This window comes from Cottoperca gobio, chromosome 22 (assembly GCF_900634415.1).
Source record: "Cottoperca gobio chromosome 22, fCotGob3.1, whole genome shotgun sequence".
Lineage (NCBI taxonomy): Eukaryota > Metazoa > Chordata > Actinopteri > Perciformes > Bovichtidae > Cottoperca > Cottoperca gobio.
Window position 1 is genome coordinate 6,969,400 of NC_041376.1, and position 18,330 is coordinate 6,987,729.

Here is an 18,330-nt window from a genome sequence, read left to right on the forward strand (position 1 = left end):
TTAGCAAACTCTAAGCCGTGCCATGTGATTTGTTTTTGTAAATTTGTAGAAATTATTCATAATCCTATTATGTGGCCAAGGGGCAAACCTGCCAAAACATATGAGGCCTTTTGTTATCATGGGGAAGAAACTTTGAATTTACTGGAGTTATGGGAAAGCAGAAAGGTTAGGAATCTGTCTTAATCTTCTGGAGCAGGCCCTGTGCCTTTGATAAATAACTGCCTCTGTAACCACCGATTCCCCTCGCCAAAAATGTAGAACTTGCGCCCTTATTTTAACAATTTCCCAACTCTACCACCAAACCTAAGAACACCTCTCTTTTTTGTTGTTGTTGCAGGAAAGGAATAATGGTGACGTTACAATCCTCTGTTCCAGCAGCATGCATTATCAGACGGGTAATGTATTGCACATAACCAGGGGAAGAGGAGAAATCACAATTTTTACACCTCCCATCTCCCTTTCAGGGGCCAGTACTTTGCAGAACAAAAGTCAATGTCTCAGCCCAAATCTTGTCTGACAATGCGTAGCAGCCCGTGCTATTTTGGGCTCTTTGTGGTGCCAATCTCCTATCTCTCCCGTGACATTTTTTCAAAGAAAGAGTAGATTTCCTAGAGACTCTGCCCTTTGCAACTTCCACAGTGTATTCTTGCACATAGAGTAAGGACCCTCCTCCTCACTCTAATGCCGTCGCTCTCCGCCGTGACCTGAGAAAGGGAAAATTAAGACAGCGTATCAGGATAAGAGCCCTATCTTTAGCTGGTGGAGTGAAAAGACGTTATACAGATGCTTAATTCCCAGTTACACGTTTGGAATAAAAAAAAAGGTGCAGAACCTGGGAACATTTTTTTTTCCAAACAACAAAATTTAGAAACCCACAAATCATTGTATAGTGCTTCTTCTGCTCACTCGACCAAATAAAACATCTTACATCACCATCTCCAACTTGTAGTGTGTTCGATTTATAATTGTCTCTAAGATTATTCACAAGCCCTGCTCTTTAATCATCCGGTGTTCTATCCAGCAGTAATTTACAGCTTATACAAAAACTTGCCTTCATGCTTTTAATGTCCCCATTTTAGATGGACTGGCTCACTGGCAGGCCACCAGCTACACATTAATTTGCTGCACTGTCTGAGTGTCCAGGTCTTATCTGGGCCTGCTTTTATTCAGGGTGAAAAGCTGAGTCGTTCTAAATAACGCAGGTCTAATTGGCTATGTTTTGCAGTTAATTTCCATAAAGAGCCGAGGAGACTGTCACCTCAGTTTGGGAGGACAAGGTGCTGGAGCTGGAGCCATGTACCTCAGCCAGCCGTTAATCAGGAAACACACTTTCGCCTGCTTCGTAAAGGGCAGAGGTCAAGGAGGAGTGGCCGACACCATATCTGCACCAGAACGCTATAATTGTAGGAGTGTAAATTGCTGAAGAAAAAAGGCCCTGTCTTGGAAATTCAGCGAAAACACATGGTGAGGCTCCGTCTAAAGGGTGTAATGAAGGAGTGTCTCTTTGTGTAAGCAGAAAAGTAACACTTGAGAAACTTACTTGGCTTTTTGTTTTTTGTTTTTTGTTGCTCTAAACTAAACAGATTTGTCGTGAAGTAAGTAAATGTATTTCTCCTAATGTAAGTAAACAATATTTAAAAAACTTGATTTAACCGGTCCAACAATAACATATATCTAATATTCTACAAACTACAAGAAGTCACAGCTGTTTTCTACACGGGAATGACAAAACTAGAGCTCTAAGTATCTCCAAGCCCTCTGGTTTTAACCTGGGAAGTTATGCCGGTGCCTCAGCAGGAGCAAACATACTCTGCATCAGTGAGTATTCTATTTGCGCTGTACTGTATCCTCGTTTGGGGCCGGACTCTCTCTCTCCTAACGTGGTGTGCTTGATCCCACAGCTGTGATTTTCCGGCTGCCACTTAGCATCCAGTGGCTCCGGGGCCATGAATAGAGGTGGTCTCAACAGAGTCAGCACCCCCCCTCCCCCCCTCCCCATCACAACAGCACCACAAAAGGAGAGAAAGTCTGAACTCCAGATATGCAACTTATTACATACATGTATGGAGATATAAACGTATATCTTGTGATGTGTACCGATAGGCTGCCTATTCAACAAAGCGTATATAAATCCATATCGAAGAGTGGCTGCAAATGAATTCAAAACACAACACCTAATCTGCTTTAAACGCTAAATCTCAAAAACCAGACTTTAGACATGTTATAAATATAATCCACTTATTAGAATGCAAGGAGACAACTAAATACTACATTAAACATCACCATGTCCTAGAGGCACACCTCACAACTTTATAGCAACACTTACAACATGCATGAAAACCCACAACATCAGAGAGCTTTTCCCTTAACACTGCTTCCCCAAAAAGCCAGCACAGCCTTACTAAACTGGCTTTATTTATTCAGTTTAAAGCGACCATATTGGGTCCATGGAACACACTAACCCCCAGTGGTATACTTAAGTGGCTCACAAAGAGATTCAGAGGATGGTGCTGCCAAGTGCGGCTTTATGGGGGACAATTTAACATAATGGTCAAATAAATACTGTTGTAAAAAAACACCTGTGAACAGCGGTGGCAGGTTGAGGCCCATTACTATATTTTGTGTGTGACAGTTCAGCGGTGTACAACAGATTTCATTCCATTTTGCTAAAGCAGAGGGTTGCATTCTGGTTTTATATGCTGGATCGGAAATGCAGTGCAAGTACAGCTCAGTGAACCCGGCGAGGTAAGGATGCACCGAGAAATGCAATGATCTGGGAAATAATGAGAAACTCTGCTCTTAGTTCCTCATTATACTCTCTAATCACTCGCGTACTCGTTACTCTCTCGACGAATATCTATTAACACTTTGCTGATTTCTCAGCAACGTGTACATTTTAGAATCAACACCAATGTATGTTTGTTCTTTATGAAACATGAATTGGACAAGAGGAAAATATGAAGGAGGCAAACACCGCTGAATCCTGCTGCGACCGCATTGTTCTGTTGGTTCAAAAGTTTAAGCCAACCCCCCATTCCTCAACATCACAGCTATCACAAAATACACCAAAGTACTACTGTGGATTACAAGGTGAATGGTATGTACTAGTTGGAAGATGGTAATTATGGTAACCGCCTGAGGACGTAAACTTGGCACTGTGCCACGTGTGATTCAATGTGGATTTACTCTTTCAATACTTCCTTCACAGAAGGAACTGTTGATCAATTCAAATACATATTCAGTCGTTTGAAAAAGAAGCAACACTGAGAGACTAGGTCCGCTTTGGTTAGCGCACATAAACAATGGTCAGTGGCTCAGGCTCTGATTACTCTGTTCCTGTCAGCTTTTTGGCACTCAGCTTCGTCTCAGGAGGGTCCGAGTGATGACCGGGTGTCTACAAGCTGTCAAAGTAGACCAGAATGATCAACTAAAATCAAAATGACAACAATGGCCGTGTCATTAAAAGGGAGATTTAGAATTCGTTACCCATTTTTCTCCCTTACCTATTGAGTCAAGCTAATTATAAGCATTGCTACAGGCTACCTTACAGGGAGGTTACAACAAGCTTTAAAAATAAAATTAAAAAAGTGTTTCAAATTCTGCTTTGTCTTAGTAACTTCAAATAATATATACTTCATAAAAGAGTTTTGCTTCATCAATCATTGATATATTAGGTATTAATGCTTTATAGATCAGTAATAAGGTATTCATAAATGCATTTTTCAGCTTCTCAAATGTGAATATTTGCTGAATTCTTAGTGATGGTAAATGTCAGCTTATCTTTAGGTTGGACTAAAGAAGACATTTGAACATGTTAGCTCAGGCTTGTGACGGCGGTTTTTCTATACTTTTTTGATATGCTACAGAGTTATGTCCTAGAGTTGTCATCCTGATAAATTAAAAAGCCAAATAAAAAGGAAAAGCAAATTATGTTTGCACAGGATATGCACCAATCTAATGGATTTTCTTTTTCACATCCAGGCCAAAGTTGTCTTTCATAAAGCATTACTCATTTATTTCGTAACCCTTAATAAAGCAGTTTGCCCCGCTGTTAAAGTAAAACATTTATAATTACACCACGTGTCTTTCAGGTAAACACCGTCGTTACAAAGCACGTTCTCTAACTGTGACATAATAACATCTTACATAAAGCCGACCTTATACAAAAGAACTCAAATGTCGCAAGTCAGCAATATTAAGATGCCATGCAACCAAGCCCTGATATGTCCTCCTCATCTCTGCCTCTCCCACACCTTCTGCTTGTCATACTTCTCCCACTATGCATCAGAGAGGTGACCCCTGCCTCAACCCTGGCGCAGGGTGTGAGCTGGGAGTCTCTGTCAGACCTGTCGTGCTGAATGCCTTATGACAGGTTGTTTGTGAAACTCTTGTGTTCTGTTTGTTCCCCCGCCCCTCCCCTGTCCTTGCTGACAGTGACCCCATTGTGAATTTGAAGGGCCCTGCTTTGTTTTGGCCGCTTCATTGGAGCCAGTGTTGGTCCAAAGAGAGCTCGCACACACCTTTGCTCATTCTGTGAGAGCATCTGTTGACTTACCTGCCCATTATTTAACATTTCCTGCCTATTGATTAACTTTTCTGGAAGGTTTTGCCGGATTTAACGTGCATATCATATCCCTTTGTTTAGTTTGTGCAGATAATATTTCCACCTGAATTATTCGAGGGAAGTAATTGATATCTAATTCAACAAAAAAGATTTTAGAAGTGGTATGATCATGATTGATTGAGGAAAACAATATAAAATATACTTGATTTAATCTTATTTGTCTGGTTGCATCTGTACAATTGATAGCACCACTGCTGTCTAATATTATCAGTTTACAAACGCACTATATATATATATATATATATATATATATATATATATATATATATATATATATATATATATATATATATATATATATATATATATTTGATGATCTTTTCTGTAGTTTGAACATGTGGGATATTTTATCTTTGAATATATATATATATGATAATATATACAATTATTATATGTAGTAGTATTGGTTCAGAATGTCCTGAGCAAAGCACAAATCATTATAAAGCACCATATGCATGATCATTTGAATGTATAGGTTGCATGCAGCAAACAAGACCTCGTTGGTCTGCACTTGCAACATGTTATCTTATGGTTCCTTTATACACACGTATAAAATGAAATAAAAACACAATACAATCAAATCCAGCCTCATGTCGACATCCAGTCATCTACCTAATTTCCCCCTACCCCCCCCCCCCCCCCTCTCCTGTTCCTAACATCAGCGGGGAGCGTGGCTAATTTACGAGCGTGGGCAATGCCAACATACTCTCTGAGGAGGGCCCGTTTTAACACCTCCAAATGCTGTAATGCATCCCAGCTGACCTTAATTATAAAAGCATGTGCCTCCCCAGTGATTTCCCCCCCCCCCCCCCAACACCACCAAACCCACCCACCCCCTTTCTACAATCCACAAGGCCGGTGGTGTGAGCCAGTGTTCTTACCTGCAGAGAACAACACAGCAGCAGCCACCCTAGCAGCTCAATGTTAATAGTTGCATCCTGAGAGGAAATCAATAAAGCTATAAAGGGTGATATCACAGTGCGTCTGGGCCCCCACGCACACACATTCTCCCCCTCTCTCAGCCTCACTCCCTCCCTCAGTGAGACCTGTTTATGAGGGGGGTCTGGTGGCTGGTGGGAGCAACTGAAAGGTCAATAGTATGAGGTTTTGATCCAGGGATGAGACGCCCTCCTTGGGAGCGTGGGGTAAACGGTGGAGTGGGACCCCTGACTCATCTGGAGAAGAAGTGGATCTTTTAGAGGGCTTATAGCTGCTGTGTGTTGTCAAGGTAGCGAAGCATTAGTGCCTGTAAAGGCCCATCGATGCCGCCTGGTTACGATCAGAGGAGAATCCCAGGAGGTAAAACGGGGCCTTTCTAAACTGCTGATGAACCGACAGAGATATTAAAAGACCGACTCTCCCTCGTCTTCTGTCTGTATTGCAGATTTTTGCCCATAATATTGATATACGCACAGCACGGGGCTCTAGCATCATTGGGCTGATAAACTGCTCATACAATAGATAATCTTTTATGTACCTCCCGTGCACAGCACAAATATTATGACTATTAGTACATTAATTAACTCACGGGCCTGGGGGTCCGCTGCCCAGCCAAGGTTAAGAGCTTCTTTAATTAAAGATCAATACGGTTTTGCAGTATATTTCTACAGCACCAAAGGAGACATGGAGCTCTTTACTGTCTACATGTCAGGATGATATAGAAGTTCACAAGATATGTATGGACAGAGATTCAAAGTGCAAAATGAGAACATTTGCAAGTATAGAACAGGGAGCTGATATATGTCAAACTGCCGAAGTGATAGTGTGAAAGACGTATTAACACCATCTTTATGGATTGAGTTATGTTTGTAGCGATAATGTGAGTTCACCTTTGAGCAGGTCTGAGCTCGACCCCAAAACACACAGTCCCATTAAGATCAGAGCTAATGGGTGCCGCAACAACGTCCAGCCAATATTCTAGTCTTTGTTGACATTCGCCTGTCCAACATCACTTACTAATACACCTGTGCACTGAGCAGAGGAGGTGAGCAGCGACGGGGATGGCTGAGATCAAAGCCGAGACCACTCTCTCAACTGCCATCCAGATGTGCACACCTTAGGATGTAGTCCTTGTTTGTAGAAGTAAAGATGGTAGGGCCCAAAGAGCACACCTTCACGCTCAAGGCTCCAAAGTTCCCCTCAGATCACCCTAATCCGCCTGGATTGTGTTTGACAGGACAGGGATCCTCCTGCTGGTCTGCCCCCCTGTCCGTTCCGGAGTACAGCCCACAAAAGGGTGGCTACCCTAACCCCAAACCCGCACCAAGCACTGACCTGCCTCTGTCTAGAAGGCGCTTGAGAACATGAACTTTTAACTTTGTGTTCATTTACTGACATTCTTGGTTTTTCAAATTCCCACATTCAAATCGGTTTATAGGCTAAAGTAAATATGATTTTGAGTGTCTTCTACCCCTTGCCTTCTTGTTTTATAAATAGCCTGAGCTTAACATTTTACATTAAATGTTATATAGCATGTGTACACACAATCAATTCACATACAGTACAACACAAATGATATATGTGTGCAAGATCTTTACATGAAGATTGTTTTATGTTTAGTTTATGTTTAAATATTAAGGTCAAACTTGATCTAAAGATTAAATTTCTGTAAATATCTTCGAGGCCCTCATATGTTTGATAACCTACTGGCCCATTTGCAAAATACACTGTAGCTACCTATTCTCACATGCTGTGTATTATACAAGACATGAGGGTTGTAACCAAAGAAGGTTACCATCATAATTCTGATTTATTAGTCTGAGGTACCCATGGGAAGCCGGTCACAGACACACACAAACACACACATAACCTCTTGTGCATTTTCCACCTCTGCCTCACGCACACACTTTAGTACTCCAACAACTCCACTGGAGATGTGATGGATAAGGAAGCCTCTTTTATCAATGCAGGCCGGGCTCTGGCTTAGTCCACCTGGGTCTCTCTGGGCCTGTTGACCAGTCTCTCTTCAAACCCTGCTTCCTCTCCCTCCCACCACCACCCCCACGCCCCTTTGCCACACAAGACTAAGACAGGTTAAACAGTTAAACACCAGCAAATCCAGCACTGCCCTGTGGGAAATTTGCTTCTAATCCCTAACTTATAGGCACAGAATCAAAGCCAAAAAGCCTGAGCAACAAATCTGATCCTCCCCCTAACAATCTTGGGCCTCTTGGGAGGCAGGGAGAAGCTCCACAGACAAGGCTGAGATGGATAAATACCTAAATGATGAGACAGTCTGGGGACAGGGGAGTAGTGTCTGGCTATGGCCGTTCACCTCCAATTTGGCATCCGCGCAATGAAAGGCAATTGGGCGGCAGCCCCCACACAGCAGCCAGTCCTTATTATTATATGTTGAAGTGTGGCTTGGGCAATGATTAATGACAGTGTCAAGGCGAAAACAAAGCACAGCGCAAGTTATCTCCAATCCACCTGCTCCTGTGGCCCGATTGGAAGAGAATGGAAAAGAATGCAGGCAGCACATGGCTTGATAATGGAAAAGAGAAGAGAATGGAAAGGAGAATGAAGAGGGGACGAGGAAAGGGGAGAGGGTGGGATGGAGGGTATAGTGAAGGGGACTCACTGACTACAGCTAGGTGACAATAACTTCAAGAGACACACTACAGGCAGACACATACGTATGTATAGGAGACCCAAGACCAATGACAAAGTTTGTACACTGCATGCTACACATTTCCTCCTAAATTTAAGATCAAAAATAATTCCTAACAACCCCACAGGGATTTATTTCTCTGTGTCTTCAAACTGAACAAATGCCAACTTGCAGGTAGTTTCCATGTGAGGTGTGAACATGCAGCTTGTGGCTTGCCTCGGTGATTGATTTGACAGACAGAGTGGACTTTCATGGCGTCTGTGTTTGTTACATCCAGGCCCACTGTCCCCTGCTGTATTGGTGTTGACATTTATGAGACATGTCGGAGGGGGCCTGCTAGACCTCACTAATGAGAGAGCTGAGGCTGACAGCCGGTAGCACAGCCTGACACTGCCATCCAGAGGCTACTCTGGGTACTGCAGCTTTGCCTTGCTGGTCAATTACCATGTTTACACTTGTTCCACTTCTGTAATTCTTTGACAGTGTACTAAATTGCACTGCTTACCAATTATCAGAGAAACTGCACTTGAACCAAGGTTGAAAAAAAAAAAAATGAATAAACAACCATTAACTTCTGGTGTCTTCTATACAAAAGGCCAGTGACACACCAGTTAAGGTATTGGGCATGTGGCCTCTCAGGTGTGCGTATGTGTTTACAAGCGTGATCTGCCTTAATTGCAACAGGGAGTTTTTGCCTTTATGTGCTAACCTTATTGTCACATACAGTCCTTCAATGGAGGTCATTGTGTGACAGCGAGTCGCAGGCGCAGAAACTGTAAGAGGACATTGGCTGTAGAGTGGAGCTGCCCTAGATAATGTCACGGTATGGTACAGTATTTTATTTATGCACGCGACTCAGCCATGAGTCACAGGAGACAACCTTTACTTGCTCATTTATCCAAGTAGAAGGGAAGAAAGCGATTGGTAACCTGCTCACATACAGAGAATCTGCATTATGAAGGGATTAGGTCACAGTCATCTTTTCCATGTTTTAAGCCCCATCAGATAACAACGTCTGATCCTTACTGACAGTGAAAAATTAAAAAGAAAAGGTTTCTGAAACTACCAATGACACAATTAAACTTTAACCACAGCAATGAACAACTCCAAATAAGAAGGAATACATGAAAAATAGCAATTTCAGTCCCATTTTCAGTTTGAACTGTCCTCAAAAGCTGCAGAAAACAACTTTAAATAAAGTGTGATTTTGACCCATGGGAGGACCCAGAGACTCTCTCCGTTAAAACCAGGAAATGAAAGTCCGCCACCCGTGGCTTCACTAATAAATGTCTCTGCACTTTCCAAAGAATGCCTTGCTGGAGGTACAATATACACCCTGGCCATCCTAGGTCTAATATTCCCCCTCAAGTGATACTCCAAAAAGTTGTGTAAAGTTTTTACATTCAAGACCCTTCACACTCTCACTCCTTTTTGCTGCTTGAATATCCACATCGATAAATTATTCCCTGGGTTAAATGTATCAGACAAAACTTGCGACAATGCAACTGCAGCAAGTGTGGGCCTTAAAATAAGAAGTAAGGCTTAAGCAGTGGATCACAGAGCCGGCTGACTTTAAGGGCAGAGGTCATCCATGATTGCTACGACCTTCAGTAAATACAGTAGCAGCCAAAAACATGTGCCTGAAATGTCTGTCAAAAGTAGGTGTACATCAGGAGCCCTTGAAAGGGGCACCAGAATCCCATTGGGTTCCTAAACACAACACCGTCGCTACACATTTTCTGCCATGCAGCCTTGGGGTGCAATCTATGTGCAGATGCTGTACTTAATGTATACGAGGCTGTGGACTTTTCTGGCCTTTTAACCATTAGGATCTGTCATGAGGCCTTGACCGGGCGTGCGGTGCAACAACGAGCTGAAAGCAAGCAACCCCTTCGCAGAAAGGCTACACATTTCTAAACATCAACAAAACAGAAATTTTCTGTAAACAACCTGTCAATCATTTCCATTAAAAATGTTTTGTCATTTTTTTTGTGAACACTTGTTTTGAGACTTCTCCAACTGTATGCTTTATTTGACAGTTCCAATCATGTAACACTGCATCTTTTAGCTGCAGATGTGGCAAGGGTGTCTTCCCTGTGTAGTTTCCCCGTAGCAGTGTAATCTGTGGAGGAAACGGTAGTGTTTTTTAATGAGAAGCCATGGTCTCCTCTTCTTCATAACAGCTCTTGTCTGTTTGTAGCACAGTGCAGCACAGCACAGCATGCTCCACTGAAATGTGGTCTGTCTATGTGGGATTGCCGGGGCCCCTTTGAAGTACTGAGCTGCGGCTGTTTCCTTTGTGTGTAACAACGCACAAAATCAAACCTAAAACCAAAACACCCATAAGAATACCTGAAAGGGGTACAATATAAAGTGCCATATGTATATGATGCTTTACACATCTCTTCTTTGTTTCATCCCCTCCCCTCTGCCATGATTATGCATGTCTTCTGTGAAGAGCTGCACTGCGTCTAGAGAGCCCCTTGAATGGAAACTGTGAGGTACAGAGAGGCACATTAAAATCCTCTAAAGCTCTCAAACGAACAACCTAGGGACAAAACATGAATTCCATGCGGTTTCTCCCCTTGTAGTGGTGCAGCTCAGACAAGCTCACATTTAGCACTAGCTGCCATCTCAGACAGTGGGTCCAGTGGGATGTGTAGCTATGTGTTTATCAGAGGATGAACTTCCTCTTTTAATGTGGCAAAGCCCCCATCCCACCCCACCCTCCCCCTATTCTCTCTTTCCTCCATTCCTCTTTCCTTCCTCCTCTCCTCTACTGTAGTTGAAGGTGAAGCACCCGAGTTCAGAGAGCAAGAGGATCAGCCGCCGCCTGAGTCGCGCAGAGCTCTGCTCTTTTGGAGCTCAGGGTTTTGTCCCTGTGTAGACGCTGTGGCACACTTACAGTATAGGGAGAATGTATGATGCTTTAATATAGGCTTTATATGAGCGTGGCCTACATAGTGTCTGTGTTTGGGAACTCAACTACAGAATATCATATTGGCAACTTGGAAATTACCTTGAATAGTTTCACCAGGGAAATTAAATAATTAATGATAAAACTTGTAAAGGGCTACTAACATGCACATAGAAATATGACAGTTGGTATCAATCTCTTGCTACAATCTAATAAACTTGATCCTTTTTTTGTGTGTTGAAAATACATGCTTAAATTGTTTCAAGGCTTTGACATTAACTGACCTTCTAAATTGCTACAGACCTTTTGTTTCCATTAAGTCTCTTTTAGTCTGATACATTTCACTCCTTCCACTCCGCATGACAATGTCATTTCTTTTTTAAACATCATATTCGCTGTGGTTAAAGAGGTTTTCACCTATTTGATTAGCACCCATATAATGGCATTGGTTTACGTTATAAAACATCATAAAGAAAATGTCTTTAATTACTGCAAGTATGTTTTACACTTTTATAAAACCTCATATTTAATTCATAGCTCACACACAGTTCTAATTTAATGCAATCTAGGTTATTGATTCCCTACCTTTCTTATTTGATCAGCCAATAAGTAAAACGTATCAGCTCTACATCAACAAACAAAATCTTTTAATCACAGAACAATATAAGTTCTTGATATTCTGTTAAACAGTGATGAGCTACTCTCATTTTGAAAACAGTTAAGCAACAGAGCAATTACATACAGTATCAATGGCGCTCTCTAGTGGACAGTCTGCATCACTGCCACAATGGTACAATACATCCAAAAGTAAGAGGAACCAATAGGTTCTGTTACTACAAAGTTCAGGAACTATACAGAAGTTCCTTGAGAGGGTTGGTTTTTGTTATCCAACGTCATTTCAAGAATCAGCTGTGGTTATTGTGATCCTATGAACTAGTAAACTATGATTATGAGTGGGAAAATGTCTTCAAGACACAACAGAAAGTCAAAATTATTGTGCCCCTACGCTACCTTTGGTGTTTATCCATGGAATGTCCAATGAAATACTAGATCTCTGTGGGCAGTACAGATGAACCCGCTTGGATATTCCAGTCCTCAAGCGTGTTACAAGTAAATTACAATAAAAGTGAACCGGCATGAAGCACCAGGTTACAGTAGCTGCTGGGTTAGAGGAGAAAGAAATATTTCTAACGCATCAGAGGATGTCAAACTTCTTCTGGGTATACTACTCTGAAAAGCAACTAAACAGGTTTGTCTATTAGGAAATTAAATGCAAGTTCTCCCTCAACATCACCGAATGCTGCCATTATTCATAAACTCACAACTGGTTCAGAACAATAGTTGATCCCTGGGTCTAAGGGAGCAATACAATATTTACATATAAACTTAACATAAACAATGTGAAACGAAGGTTTGGATATAAAATATTAATGTTTTTTGCAGAAGCACACGAATTTACACACACAAACATTTTAAACAAAGAAGAAAAATGTTACAAAAACTTTGCAAGCCTCATTTGAAAAGCGTAAAAATTCAACAAAATTTCATACGTCAGCTTTTGAGTCTTGATGCCCAAGGGGGTAAACAAAACAAATGTATGGCGAATAAAAATCCTAATCTCTCTAGTAAATAAATACTTGTCAATACAGAGAAGTTATCTGCAACGAAGCCAAACTACTGCCACCAAAGCTGCATATTTGCATAATGTTTTGGCAACCAAATTCTCCACCATAATTTAGGCTAACTGAAATTAACTCCTACCGCCAAAGTTGGAAGATGTTGAATTTGATCCCTCCTATTTGCGATTAAATGTGTATAGTTGTGTATACTGACATCACGTTTGCTTCGCAAGTGATGATGTAAAGTAAACTAAACCTGTGTAGCTCATGAACCAAAGTTAGACCGTTTCTCAACTCCTTCACTTTAAAAGGCCCTGCTGACACACACACACACACACACACACACACACACAGGTGTTTTCAATTAGTGTGGCTGATTAGACAGCTGCTCAGGGTGAAGATGGGTAGAGCTCTGCATGATGTCGCTAGAAGTGCAGTGATTAGTCGATTAATGGAGCGACAGAAAATGAAACGCTAACTATTTTGATAATCGGTTAATCATTTAAACATTTTGGCTTAAGTCATTTTTTATTTAAATATTATTGGTTTCTCCACTGTGAAGATTTGCTGCTTTTTTGCTGTTTTATATCATGGTTGGTTGGACAAAACAAGACATTTGAAGAGGTCACAAGGAGCTTTAAAAATAGAAAATAATAAAAAAAAAAAGATGAATTGAGAAAATAATCTGCAGAAAAGAAAATTGCAGCTGTAATTGTCACCAATGTCTGTGTACTAAAGTAAAAACATTTTGGTTTGTGCAAACTACACCCCCAGTATCAGTCACAGGAACTACTGTATCGCCAAGAACCAACATTGGAACTAGATATCCTCAAAGAAAAGTCAAAGTCAAGAGTAAAATACCTGTATTTTCTTCTCAGGTTGTTATTTAAACAGATTCCACATATTCTTAACACCGTAAGCAATTGGACAGTTTTTGTCAAAGTTTTGCATCCTCTTTGTTTTAAACACTGTGTAGGCATGTCCCGAATACCAGCTTTGTGGGCTTTGAAGCTTTAGTGAGAAGTTTTCGAAAGTATTTGAAGCTCTGATGGGGGGGGGGGGGGGGGGGGGGGAGTTGCTTCATCAGATTAACAACATGCGAAATGCATTGTATGCGCTTTAAATAACAATAGTGACTATACCAGTATGCAGAAAAACCAGTACCGTCACATGTTCAGAATTTCTCGTGACATCCCTACTGCTAGCTGCGCACGGGTTTCCATCTTCAGTTTTTTGACACGTATACATATATCAATACATCTATGATAACCTTATATCATCGACCTCGTTTACTTACTGCTGCCTGTAAGTTAAAAATGATTGCTTATTAACTTTCTCCAACTACCACGGTCACATTAAGAAAATGTTTTGAGTCTAGAGTCTGTCTCAGAAGCAGCGTTCTGCAGTTACAACCTCGGTAACTTCAAGCTCAAGCAACGACCAAAAAGAAACCTGAGGACAACAACAGCATGATGTTGACGTGGGGATGACTCAAACATCAAAGCAGACTCACATCATTTAAAAGTCCTTTCAGCACCTCCTCTATAAATAGTTCACCTGGTTATATTTTCCTCAATACCTTTACTGAACGGTAATGATAGGTTACTCTGCATCTGGCGTGTTGCTCCTCGCCCTGCTTAACACCAAGGTTATCAAGTTCAAAAGAAATTCACAAAGACTCACTCATCAAGCTGAAAAGGTATGCTTGGAACAAATATGTCACTAAGGAGGAAGTTCAGATGTTCTTACCAAGTACTTGTTTGGCATAATTTTGAGATGTTGATGGGATGGACAAATGTTTTGCCAAGATGCCACAAACTGACAGAGTTGATGGTGGAATCCTAGTTCCTGTGTGTGCATATGTGCGATTGCACATACAAATATCTGGGATACACACCGCCGTGTTGCTTTCCGAGGTGGTGTGTTAAATGACAGTGACACTCATCCCTTCATGGTGACAGGATGAACGCATCACAGTGATCAAAGCACTGGTGACACGCCTTGAGGGAGTGTGCTTTACGTGTTGGGGTGGGGGTTTGGTATCCATAAAACAATTCAAAGTTTTTTCTCCCCATCAATAAACATGTGTTTATCTCTGATAAGGTCATCTCTCTCTGACACTCTTCTCTCTCTTACTTGTATCTGACTCGACTGTGTATTTTTTTTTACTGCATTTTAAAAGCTCTTAACATAATGCTGCACAACTCAACTCTATAAACTGTATAAAAAAACATAAAAACAAATCTTAAATGTCATCCATCCATCCATCCTGTAACAATGAAGCAGTACCACTCAAACAAGTCTAAGAAATATAATATGGTAAAAGAAATTACAATGTATCAATGTTTTGGTGCAGAGTACCGACACAATTACATACTGCTTGCTACAAGGTACAAGAAACAGCAAATATATAGGTAACCGATACAAAATCCAAAATAATAAAAACAGTTAAAGGTACAAACATCAGACAAAAGCAGAAGTACAGAAAGAAAAGCAAAGTGTCAAATGGCTAGTTTAAAGCACTCTCCTGTGCTTTAAATGGTGTTTGTGAAACACGAGACACAGAATGTGCATTTAAAGTGCAGGCCATGTCCAGGCCCATAACCAGAAGCTGAAAGATATATACTAGCAGTCCTATGACTGTCATTGAGATCATTAAGGTAGGGATTCAATATCAAATTATTTACATTTATTTATGTCAGGCCTATGCTACAACACAGCAGTTGTGAAAATGTCATCATCATTATTTCCCAACTTCACCACAGCTTTCAAGGAATATTCCACTAAAGATAGAGTGTAAATATAATCTCTGTAAACTTGAAAAGTGGCTTTGAAAAGTTCAAACATTAATTTAAATTGCATTCTTTTGGTTGTTGATACGTTTTCTGGTTTTTGACTAATTACTTAGGCCTATCTTTATATAAAAACAGCTACTAACAGCTATCTGAAAACTATGTATTTAAGGCTAGTGGATGTCATGCTAGCTCCCAACATCCAACAGAAATTTTTTGCATATAATCTAATTTAAAATCTAGAATAAATCTAACAAAATTGCGGCTTCTTATTTCATACATTTCTAAATTAATCTACGGATTGTTTTATCAATTAATAGGTAAATAATGTAAATTCGATTTTCTTCAGTCAAAAAATTATGTTATTTCAATTTAAAATAGAGAAAAGTTGTAAATCATAACTAGATAAATATTACTTTTTTTTTTTCAACAAAGGCAAGATTTATCAATTAAGCCTTTTCCAATTGTGAGGTTATTTATTAAGATAAGATAGAACTTTATTTATCCAAAGGGCCTCTGTTGTCGTACAGCATGCACATATATAGAGTGCAAATATAAAATATCAATATAAATATATATAAACAGATAAACAGATATCCAAAATGCCAAAATATAAACAAGGTTCAAAATCAGGAGGATCAAGCTGCTCATATCTCAAATTGCTTGAGATTCATGTTGATCTACTAATCACATACCAAATATCATCAAGTATACTGTACCTTTTGAACATACTAAAGATAAAAACAACAACAACAACAACAACAACACTGTGCTGTCTAAGACACAACCCTGGTATGCTTACCAAGTGTGCAAACCAAAATACCAGTTGACATTTGGTGTAACAATGACACGTCAGTAAAACCCAAGACATAGAGGACGTCCAGACAAGCGTGACTTCAGTTAGCATATCAAACTGAACCAGGATTAAAACCATTTCATAAAAGCCAAGAAAGTGGACACCACGCTGGGTGCTGCATAAACCAAACAGAGTACCAAGACAAGACAAGACACGCCAAAAAACGATAAACACAAAAGTAGGTGAAGCTAATTAAACTTACTGTTTAGCAGGCGACTCATCTCGATAGCTAGCTTCTTCTTCTTATTCGCCTTCTGACGACGACTCGGGGAATAAAACACAACTTCTCTTGCTTCTTCTTTTCTTTTGTTCTTGTATTGAACGCCACTTAAATGTCATTACTGTTTCTGCATTTTGACAAATACTCTCTCGTCTTCATCCTTTTTTAGACTGTTTCACTGGATGAACTTTTTGGTACCGCGGTTCCCTTTGTAGGTTTGATTTGGGTCACTGAACGTGCTCGCCGGGCAGTGCAGTTACACCTAGTGATTATTCATTGATGAATAAAGTTAAGGTAGACGCAGTCTTTGTGATTTATGCCGAGGCACACTGTCGCTAAACCCAATCTTAACCTTTATCCATCATTAACAAGACAGTATGGTACCGAAATGGTCTGTACTTGTGCACAACTAGGTGGGGAACACGTAGATCCACCTGCGTACCACATCGATATCGAGGGGTATGCACGTGACGCGGATGTCGGACGGTTGATATGGAAATGTTTTGAAGCAGGTAAAGGAAACGTATTTAGGCAGGTTGTTGTATTAAGCTGTTGCTACAGTTTATTACCGACACCATACACTGCAATTATATTGCCCAAGCAGAGAATTTGAAAAAGAAAAAAAATCAGACATGCAAGTTGGGCCCCAAGGTAAAATACTCCAACTGGTTTTTTACTTTTTTACAATGGGCACACAGGTGTAACTAATAATAATAATAATAATAATAATAATAACAACAATAATAATAATAATAATGGGTGCATTCCATTATAATGTGCAGTGCCAGGGCCCTGTTATGTGCATGTTGGCTCATTACCATGGCTTACTGGCACACCCAAATGGAACAGAGCTATCATAAATGTTATTAGTCACACCTGTTGTTTTCAGACCATAAATCGAAATATCTGTCCTGCAAAAGTTCTATAATAAGTTAGCTCATACATCCACACATAAATATGATGGCTATGATATAATATGTTTCGGATAAAATATAAATAAAATCAACTTCTTCTTCACTGCATGCGCTCATACACACAGGTGCAGTAATTAAATTCAAGAGGTATTTTGGATCTTGTAAGATGAAAAATATGGGAATTATTATAGCGTGTTTCCGTACAGCTTTAAACTTATTTCCTAAAATTAAAGAAACCCAAATTGAGAGAGTGATGCAGAGGCCACCTTGAAGAGAGAGAGATTGAATGATCGTATTGTTGGTTAAGTTTTGAGTCCAGGAACCATGCATGCACTCTGAGAGATATGAAAGCATGAGGTAAATTCAATATGAAAATGTTTTGTTAAAATGCAAGTTTACATATTGTCCACATTAATGACAGAACACCTGATGTTGTTGTTGACCTTTTTGGGCCTGCTTTCAAGAACATGTGTTGATAAATGTGTTTACATTATATATTCACATTAACTATTATTATTATTATAGTGCCAGATATTGCTTTATTGCTCCAGATGTGTTGATTGTAAGCGGAAACTAGTCAAAAACAATTAAATTGAAGTAATGTGCTTGTGAATATGTGTACTATATTTCAATTTAGTTTTTTCTATTTCTATATTTCTGGAATGTTAGCTTTTGTTTTTACCTTCAGAAAAGTTGTTATGATATACCTTTCCATACATTTTTGGTTAGTTTGTTTTAACAGAAAGCACATCAGGGTTGGATGTCCTGTTTCAGAATT

General features: G+C 40.1%; 1 protein-coding gene across 4 annotated transcripts in view; it reads right to left on the bottom strand.

Annotated features, from left to right (window-relative positions):
• Positions 1-17,080, bottom strand: part of meis2a (Meis homeobox 2a) — a 176,022-nt gene extending 158,942 nt beyond the window's left edge. For all 4 annotated transcript variants that reach the window (XM_029460262.1, XM_029460259.1, XM_029460261.1 and 1 more), the window contains exon 1: positions 16,621-17,080. The gene's annotated coding sequence lies outside the window, so the exon portion shown is untranslated. The remainder of the gene's footprint in view (positions 1-16,620) is intronic.
• Positions 17,081-18,330: the final 1,250 nt, after the last annotated feature.